The following is a 9,614-nucleotide window of genomic DNA, read 5'->3' as shown; positions in this document are numbered from 1 at the left end:
GGACATCTTCAAGAGCCGGTGCCCCAAGAAGGTGGCGTCTATCATTAAGGACCCTCACCATCTGGGACATCCCCTCTTCTCATTACTACCATCAGGGAGGAGGGCGTGTCCCAGATGGTGAAGATCCACACTCAAGGATTCAGGAACAGCTTCTTCCCCTCTGCCATCAGATTTCTGAACGGTCCATGAACCCATGAACCTGCTGCAATATTTATTTATTTTTGTAATTTATAGATTTTATGCCTTTGCACTGTACTGCTGCCGCAAAACAGCACATTTCACGTCATATAAGTCAGTGATAATAAATCTGATTCTGATTCATTTGTTAAGTACATTAAGGGCAAGAGGATGATCAGCGGAAGAGTGGGGCCCATTAGGGACCAAAGTGACAATCTGGGCGTGGTACCAGGGGATGTGGGCAAGGTTTTAAATGAGTACTTTTCATCTGTATACCAACGAGAAAGATATTGTAGTTGGTGAACTCAGAGAGGGGTCGGTGGAATTCCAGAACAAATTACCGTTGAAGAGGAGGAGGTAAGACAAGATTTCTTTATCAGTCACATGTACATCGAAACACACAGTGAAATGCACCTTTGGCATAGAGTGTTCTGGGGGCAGCCCGCAATTGTTGCCACGCTTCCGGCGCCAACATAGCATGCCCACGACTTCCTAACCTGTACGTCTTTAGAATGTGGGAGGAAACCAGAGCACCCGGAGGAAACCCACGCAGACATGGGGACAACATACAAACTCCTTACAAACAGTGGCCGGAACCGAACCCAGGTCGCTGGCACTGTAATAGCGTTACGCTAACCACTATGCTACCGTGCCTGCCCACGGTACCACTGAGGAATGTGGGTGCTGGGCCCTCGCTCTTGGTCATTTACAGTAACAACCTTGACGTGAACGAGCAAGGTATGATTCGTAAGTTCACAGATGACACAAACATTGGTGGTGTTCGATAGTGAGGAGAGTCGTTTTCAGCTACAGAATGGTGTTGAGTTGGTAAAAGGGACAGAGCTCTGTCAGAGGGGAATTTAATCCAGAAAGGTCTGGAGTGAAGCAGGTTGGAAAGACTAATAATGCTAGGATATACACAATGAATGGTAGGACCCTAGGAAACACTGAGGACCAGAGATGTACGTGTCCAAGGTCCCCTGAAGGAAGCAGCAGAGATAGATAAGGTGGTTAAGAAGGCAAATGGGATACTTGCCCTCATTAGCAGGAGCACAGAATATAAGAACAGGGAGATGATGGTACAACTGTGTAAAACATTAGTTTGGCCACATCTGGAGCACCATGTGCAGTTTTAGTCACTACTTTACGGGACGGATGTGATTCAACCATTCGCTGTTATCGTGTTCTGTATGACACTGACTCAAAGATCATTGCTGATCCTTTACCTCATCACCCCTTCCCTGGACTTAGCACATAGCCCTTACCACTTCAATATTCAAAGATCTATCAACCTCTACCTTGAATACACTCAGTGAGTGAGACTCCACAGCCGTCATGGTTCCCTGTCCTCTGGGTGAAAAAAATGGTCTCATCTCCGCTCTGAATGGCTTTGAAACTGTGAGCCCCTGGTTCTATACAACCCAGCCCGAGGAACACCAAACAATCTGCTGGGGCAACTCAGCAGGTCCGGCAGTTCCTCCAGCAGATTGTCTGTTGCTCCAGATTCCAGTATCTGCCGTCTCTTGTGTCTCCAGGGGAAACATCATCCTATATCCCTACATCGCTACATCCCTACATCACTACATCCCTACATCCCTACATCCCTACATCCCTACATCCCTACATCCTTACATCCCTACACCGCTACATCCCTACATCCCTACATCCCTACATCCTTACATCCCTACATCGCTACATCCCTACATCCCTACATCCCTACATCCCTACATCCCTACATCGCTACATCGCTACATCCTTACATCCCTACATCCCTACATCCTTACATCCTTACATCCCTACATCGCTACATCCCTACATCGCTACATCCCTACATCCCTAAATCCCTACATCCTTACATCTACTCTGGACCAAAAGATAGCCAGAGTCGGAAATGAAGGATAACGGAAATTGCCAGGGATACTCAACAGGTCGTGCAGCATCTTTGGAGGGAGAAACAGAACCAATGTTTCAGGCTGGAGACCTTTCATCAGAAACCATAAAAGTCTGAAATCAAACAAGTTTCAATTTGCAGCAATCATGATGTTTTAAGATCCAGACACTAAGGCGGAGAGAGGGAAAAGACCCAGTGTGCATTCCCAGCCTTTGCTGCTTTTATTTCAGACTTCCAACGTTGGCAGGGTTACCCTCTGAAGTGAAGAACCTGACAATGTCTCGACTTTCAAGTTCATTGTTGTCATAGGCACACATACACAGGGTCTAAATGCCATGATCAGTAGCTTCTTGCAGCAGTAGCACAGTACAGTACAAGAAAGGACAAACATAAGTTAACATCAACTTAAATGAACATAAACTACACATAACTTACACATGTGCGAAAATAAACACATAGCGACACTAGTGCAAGATGTCACAGACGCTGCATGTGTCAGCACAGCCGGAGGGCCTTCAGAGTGCTGGATCATTTTTAAGCTGAGAAACATCAGCAGAGCCAGAAAGTGCGAGACTGAGTGGGTCACAACCTGATGCAGGGAGAAGGAGGTGTGTTCCTGTTGGAAGAGTGCCTGAGATCTGAGATCTTTCACATCCAGCTGCGCAGACAGACACAAACCCCATTGCTTCGATAATGTAGTATCCCCACAGTACCACACCACAGCTCAAGCCAACATAAACATCCAGCAAAAATACAGCTCCGACGTCTACACACAAAGATGCTCAGAGATGTTTCCCAGTCTGGCTGGCTCAGCAGGAGCAGTGGAAAGATGCCTCACTTTCAGATGTCTCCAACTGTTTCCCCATGACAGCTGGAGTCTTGAGCATCTTGGGAAAGATTGGCCAGTCTCAAGTCCTCCCCCATCACAGTCCATACTGCCTTCGTCAGTTGGTTGCTTTCCTGAATCAGAAAATAGAGCATCCAAACCTTGCCCAATCAGGTGGCTATAAAAACTCCCACAGCACCGATCTGAGGAAGAGGAAGGTAGTTTTCCCAGCTTCTTGTTCCATGTTTACCCCTCAAACATAATAGCCAACAGAGATTACCCGGTGAAAAACACGATGATGCTGGAGGAACTCAGCAGGCCAGGCAGCATCTGTGGAGAAAAGCAGGTGGTCAACGTTTCGGGTCAGGACCCTTCTTCAGGACTGAAGATAGGAAAAGGGGAAGCCCGATATATGGGAGGGAATAGCAGAGCAGTGATAGGTGGACAGAAGGGGGGAGGCGGGGTGGGCACAGGGTGGTGATAGGTAGATGCAGGTGAGAGACAGTGATAGACAGGTGCGGGGAGGAGGGGAGAGCAGACCCACTGGGGGATGGGTCACAGGTACGGAGAGAGAGGGAAAAAAAGAGGCTAGGAAAGGGAAGAAGAGAAGAAGCCTGGGGCAGTATCCGTGGAGAAAAGCCCGGCCTGCTGAGTTCCTCTGGCATCATCGTGTTTTTCATCTAGATTCCAGAATCTGCCGTCCTTTGTCTCTCTAGGGATTACCTGGTCATTTTCACATTGCTTCTCGTGGGAGCTTGCTGTGCGCACATTGGCTGCCGACATTGCAAGCCTGAACACACTTCAAACAGTGCTTCCCCAGGAATGTCAGGAAGTCCTGTGGTTGAGACAGGTGCTACAGAAATGCAATAATCTGACCATTCACCATCCTAGCCAGCAGGACATGAACCTCCAGCCTCAAAATGCCAGAGTCCCCACTGAACTTGGTGTCCAACTTTTTTCCTGGGATCTCTTATTTTCTTACTAAAAAAAGTTGATTTCCAACGAAAAAACTTATTATCGCCATAAGTTCCAACAGTGGTCAACAAATTGCCTCCCTCCAGTCAGGTACCTCAGTCCTGAATGTAGAAGTACCCGTCTTCTGACAATCGTGGCCTAGTTTGTTGCTTTTCTCACCTGTATCTCCTCACTCTTGTTGACTGTAAAGTGAAATCTCTCTCCTCCTTTTCCCTGTCACTGCAAAATATTGTGGCTGAGGCAGCAGGCCAGGAAATTTAGGTGACAACTGGTTGCAATTTGGCACCTTCACAGAGGTAGGAATCGTGTTGAGGTAATATTTTAAAAGCTTTATGGTGGTGTTATTTTATCATATTTCAAACTCCAATCACTCTGAATTGGTATTTGGTAAATTGGTTTATTATTGTCACATACAACGAGATACAGTGACAAGCTTTAGTTTGCGTGCCACCCAGACAGATCATTCCGTACATAAGTACATCGAGGTAGTACAAAAGTAAAAGCAGTAACAGAATGCAGAATATACTGTTAGAGTCACATACAAAGTGAAGTGCAGGTAGACAATAATGTGCGAGAGTCATGATGAGGTAGATTGTCAAGAGTTCATCTTTATCAAAGTCAAAGTCAAGTTTATTGTCATATATACATGTGTGCACAGGTGCAATGAAAAACTTACTTGCAGCAGCATCACAGGCACAGAGCATCAGGTACACAACATTCACAAGAAAAGCATAAATTATATAAAATTATACAAGGAAGAACACAATTAGAACAAAATAATAAGTCCGTTGTATAGCAACAGTGGTCATAGTGTGGCTATACTGACGCAGTGATTAGGGTTGTGCCGGTTGGTTCAAGAACCAAATGGTTGAAGGGAAGTAGCTGTTCCTGAACCTGGTGGTGTGGGACTTCAGGCTTCTGTACCTCCTGCCGATGGCAGCTGCGAGAAGGTAGCACGGCCCGGATGGTGGGGATCTTTGATGACGGATGTTGCCTTCTTGAGGCAGCACCTCCTGTAGATACTCCCGATGGTGGGGAGGGATGTGCCCGTGATGTATTGGGCTGAGTCCACTACTTTCTGCAGCTTCAAAATGCTGCATTTTAATATTGGATTTATAGTTGGATGACCTGGACTCATAGAGTTGTACAGCACAGAAACAGGCCCTTTGGCCCATCTTGTCCATGCCTACCTTGATACCTATCTACACTAATCCTATTTTCCTGCATTAGGCCCACATCCATCTACTCCGTTCCTATCCAAGTGTCAGTTCAACTGCCTTTTGGACAATAGACCTGTACCACCTTTGATGTTTACAAAAGAATGATATTTCTTTTTCATTCACTTACAGGACGTGAGTATCGCTGATGAGACCAGGATTTATTGTCCATCGCTTTCCATTTAAAGTGGCGTTAGATTTAGGTGGGTTGAACAAAGGTTGGCATTTGTTAGGGTACAGAAAGGTGGGAGAGGTCCAGGTTAAAATATGTAAGATTCTGAGGGGTCTTGAGCAGGTGGACGTGGAGAGGATGTTTCCTTCTGTGGGTGAAGATAGAACTCAAGGCCTCTGATTAAAAATAAGGGGTCACCCTTTTAACGGAGAGATGAGGGGAAATCTTTTCTCAGAGGGGTCTCGGAGCCTTGGGAACTCTCTTCCTCAAAGGGCATTGGAAGGGACATCAAAGGGAGATAGATTCTGGATAAGCCGGGAGGGGGTGGGGGGTGGTGGTGGTGGGGGAATAGGACACCGGGGGTAAGATAAGATATCTTTATTAGTCACATGTACATGGAAACACACAGTGAAATGCATCTTTTTGCGTAGTGTTCTGGGGGCAGCCCGCAAGTGTCGCCACGCTTCCGGTGCCAACATAGCTCGCCCACAACTTCCTAACCTGTACATCTTTGGAATGTGGGAGGAAACCGGAGCACCCGGAGGAAACCCACGCAGTCACGGGGAGAACGTACAAGCTCCTTACAAACAGTGGCCGGAATTGAACCTGGGTCGCTGGCGCTGTAAAGTGTTACGTTAACCGCTACACTACTGTGCCTGCCCTTTCAAAAAACAAAAAACAAAAGTTTTTCACTGTATCTCAGTACATGTGACAATAATAAACCAATTACCAATTAAAAGCATTATGTTGCATTGTACGAAGAGTAGGGATTGGCACCAGAAGCTCCAGGCTTTGAAAGGAGAAGAAAGCGTAAGATGGGAATGTGGAGATGAGGTTGCAATCAGATCAGCCACGATCTTACAGAAGGTGGACCGAGCTCATGGGGTCAACTCCTGCTCCAGATTTGTATGTTTGGATGTCCACCTTTACAAAGGTACACACTGAACATGAAACAGGTTTCTCACAGAGTCATACCACACAGAAGTAGGCTCTTTGGTCTTGTGACTTCCTGCTGATCAAACACCGGCCTATTACACGACTTAGGTGTAAATATCACCAACAATTTGTCCTGGTCCAGCCACGTGGACGCCATGGCCAAGAAAGCTCACCAGAGCCTCTACTTCCTCAGAAGGCTAAGGAAATTTGGCATGTCCCTGTCGACCCTCACCAATTTTTATAGATGCACCATAGAGAGCATCCTATCCAGATGCATCACTGCTTGGTAGGACCACTACTCTGCCCAGGACTGCAAGAAATTGCAGAGAGTTGTGAACACAGCCCAGTCCATCACACAAACCAGCCTCCCCTTCACTGACTCTGTCTACACTTCCCTCTGCCTTGGGAAAGCAGCCAATATAATCAAGGACTCCACCCACCCCGGTCATTCTCTCTTCTCCCCCCTCCCATCAGGCAGAAGATACAAAAGCCTGAAAGCACATAGCACCAGGCTCAAGGACAGCTTCTATCCTGCTGTTATAAGACTCTTAAATGGACCTCTTGTATGCTAAAGATGAACTCTTGATCTCTCAAGCTTTTTCATCATGACCCTTGCACCTTATTGTCTGCCTGCATTGCACATTCTCTGCAACCGTAACACTATATTCTGCATTCTGTTCTCCTTTTATACTACCTTGATGAACTTATGTACAGAATGATCTGTCTGGATGGCATGCAAACAAAAGTTTTTCACCGTATCTCGGTACATGTGACAATAATAAACCAACTACCAATTAAAAGCATTATGTTGCATTGTATGAAGAGTGGGGATTGGCACTAGGAGTTCCAGGCTTTGAAAGGAGAAGCAAAGTCCTTCACCCTGTTCCTGACATGTGCTGGAACACTGGATGAAGCAAAGCAGAGAGACAGATTCTGGCAGCCCAAAGATTATATAGTAAAGTTGGATATAAACATGTCACTTCTTCGTATAAATATTTTAAAGTTAGTACAAAGTGTGCTTGAAAGCTGGAATGTCTTGGAAATTAAAGACTATTTGTGTAAGTTGTTTCACGGACTGAATGGAAAAAAAAATTCTTGGACGTTTGTTTAAGGATATAATTTATTGAAGCAGCACAAAATGTCATGACCTGTCGGAAAATTACATTTTAATATCTCAATTAATATCAGGAGTTCAGGCTATTATTAATAAGTAAATCTAACATCCATTTATCAAATAGTTTAATAGATTATAGCATGTGTTTCAACACACACACAATGCTGGAGGAATTCAGCAGGTCAGGCAGCATCTATGGAGGGAAATAAACAGTTTCGGGTCGAGACTCATCATCAGGACTGATGAAGTCGAACAGACGTTGACTGTTTCTTTCCCTCCATAGATGCTGCCTGATCTGCTGAGTTCCTCCAGCACTATGTGTGTGTTGCTCCAGTTTCCAGCATCTGCTGGAGCTCTTGAGCCCTATGTTTGCTGACTTGCTCACTGCCAACACTTGGTTCCAGGGACGGGGCCTGGTGTTTCTACTTCTTTATTTGGTGCACTTTCCAGCCACGCTTGCTCAGGCAACTGTCCATAACTCTCACTAACATTGTGCGAGTGCAGCAACCCAATGGCAGGAATTCAGCGTCAATTTTACATCCCACCTTCTCCTCGGGCAGTGCCTTGAGGTCGAGCATGACTTCCTTCCACTCTGGTTCTGCAGGCTTCGTGACGTCGACGGCAACTTGTAGGAATCCCCGGACCCTGAGGACCCGGAGGCTCTGCCACAGGAGGTGTTGATGGGATGGTGGTGGGTTGTTTGGGAGATAGTGCACTCCTCCCGCTGTTCGCTTTTGACCACCAGGTGCTTCTGTCACTGAGACCCAAAGTTAAAGTCAAAGTCAAGGTTGAGTTTATTGTCATCTGCACAAGTCCTTGTGTGCACAGGTGTAATGAAAAACTTACTTGCAGCAGCATCACAGGCACATAGACTCAATGGTCTTGGTGCCCTCTCAGATGCTTCTCCATGTTGCTGTGGACGTGATGGCTTTCCAAAGAGACTTTGAGAGCATCCTTTGTGTGTTCCGCCTGTCCTCATGGTAACCTCTTGTCCTGGCAGAGCTTAAAGAGTAGTCGGTCCATTTCAGTGGTCTGGTGTCAGACACGTGAGCTGGTTGTGGTGATTAGCACCTTGGTGCTGGGGGTGTTGGCCTGAGGGAGGACACTGATGACGGTTTGCTTGTCCTGCCAATAGATTTGGAGGAGTTAGTGATACCTTCCCGTAGGTAGTCCATTATTCAGAAGGGTACAGGAGGATCAGAGTCACTGCTGCCCAGGGAAGGACCGGAGCAAAGTGTTGGGTTTGAGGTCTTTATCTTCTTATGGTGACCCAGTGGAGACAAAATCGCCAGTGACATCTGCTTTTGCAGAGAGCTGGCTCCTGAGCTGGGGGAAGTGGCCCATATTTTCCAGTGTCTTCACCTGGATCTTGATAGTCATTTGGGGAATGGGGCAAGTACGGTGTTGGGTAAATGGGGTGGGTTGGTAAAGGCCCTTCGCTTTCCAGATGTTCAGTGTAAGGATAAGATAAGATATCTTTATTAGTCACATGTACATTGAAACACACAGTGAAATGCATCTTTTGCATAGAGTGTTCTGGGGGCAGCCCACAAGTGTCGCCACGCTTCCGGCACCAACATAGCATGTCCACAACTTCCTAACCCGTACGTCTTTGGAATGTGGGTGCAAACTGGAGCACCCGGAGGAAACCCACACAGACACGGGGAGAACGTACAAACTCCTTACAGACAGCAGCGGGAATTGAACCCGGGTCGCTGGCACTGTAATAGCGTCATGCTAACCGCTACACTACCGTGCCTTTTCTTGTACACCAGAGCAGGAGTCTACAGTGGTTTGCCTCTATGTGTGCACTTATTACCTCAGTTGGATGACCGAAGTTGGTGTGGTCTTGGAGTGGAGGAGAAGGTTGAACAGGTTCCTGTTTTTCCAGGGAGCGTTGGGGGTGAGGTGCAATATTGCACTGAGGTAGATAATGAGAGGGTTGGTACAATGACAGCACCTTGTTTGTCACCAGTCTGTGCAGGGAATGGGGCGTTGTGGATCCACTGGTGCAGATTACTGCTTGTCTGTCATTGTGTGGCAGGCAGAGATTACAAATACATTTCTCAGGTCAGCCAGATTTGAGAAGGATCCTCCACAATCCCTCCCCACCACAGAATTTTTTGTCCGATCTTGTATTTGTTGAGCGGTGAAGATCATGTCTGTTGCACCGGGTAATGGTGGAATCAGCATTGAGGCTCAGGGAAGAGCTGTTCAGCCACTGGGAGGCAGAAGTGAGGAGGATCCTGGCAGACTATAGGGAGACCTCTCTATAATTACTGCAACCAGACACCTCTCCTTTCTTG

The sequence above is a fragment of the Pristis pectinata genome, chromosome 23 (assembly GCF_009764475.1).
Source record: "Pristis pectinata isolate sPriPec2 chromosome 23, sPriPec2.1.pri, whole genome shotgun sequence".
Taxonomy (NCBI): domain Eukaryota; kingdom Metazoa; phylum Chordata; class Chondrichthyes; order Rhinopristiformes; family Pristidae; genus Pristis; species Pristis pectinata.
This window is presented reverse-complemented; position numbering follows the sequence as displayed.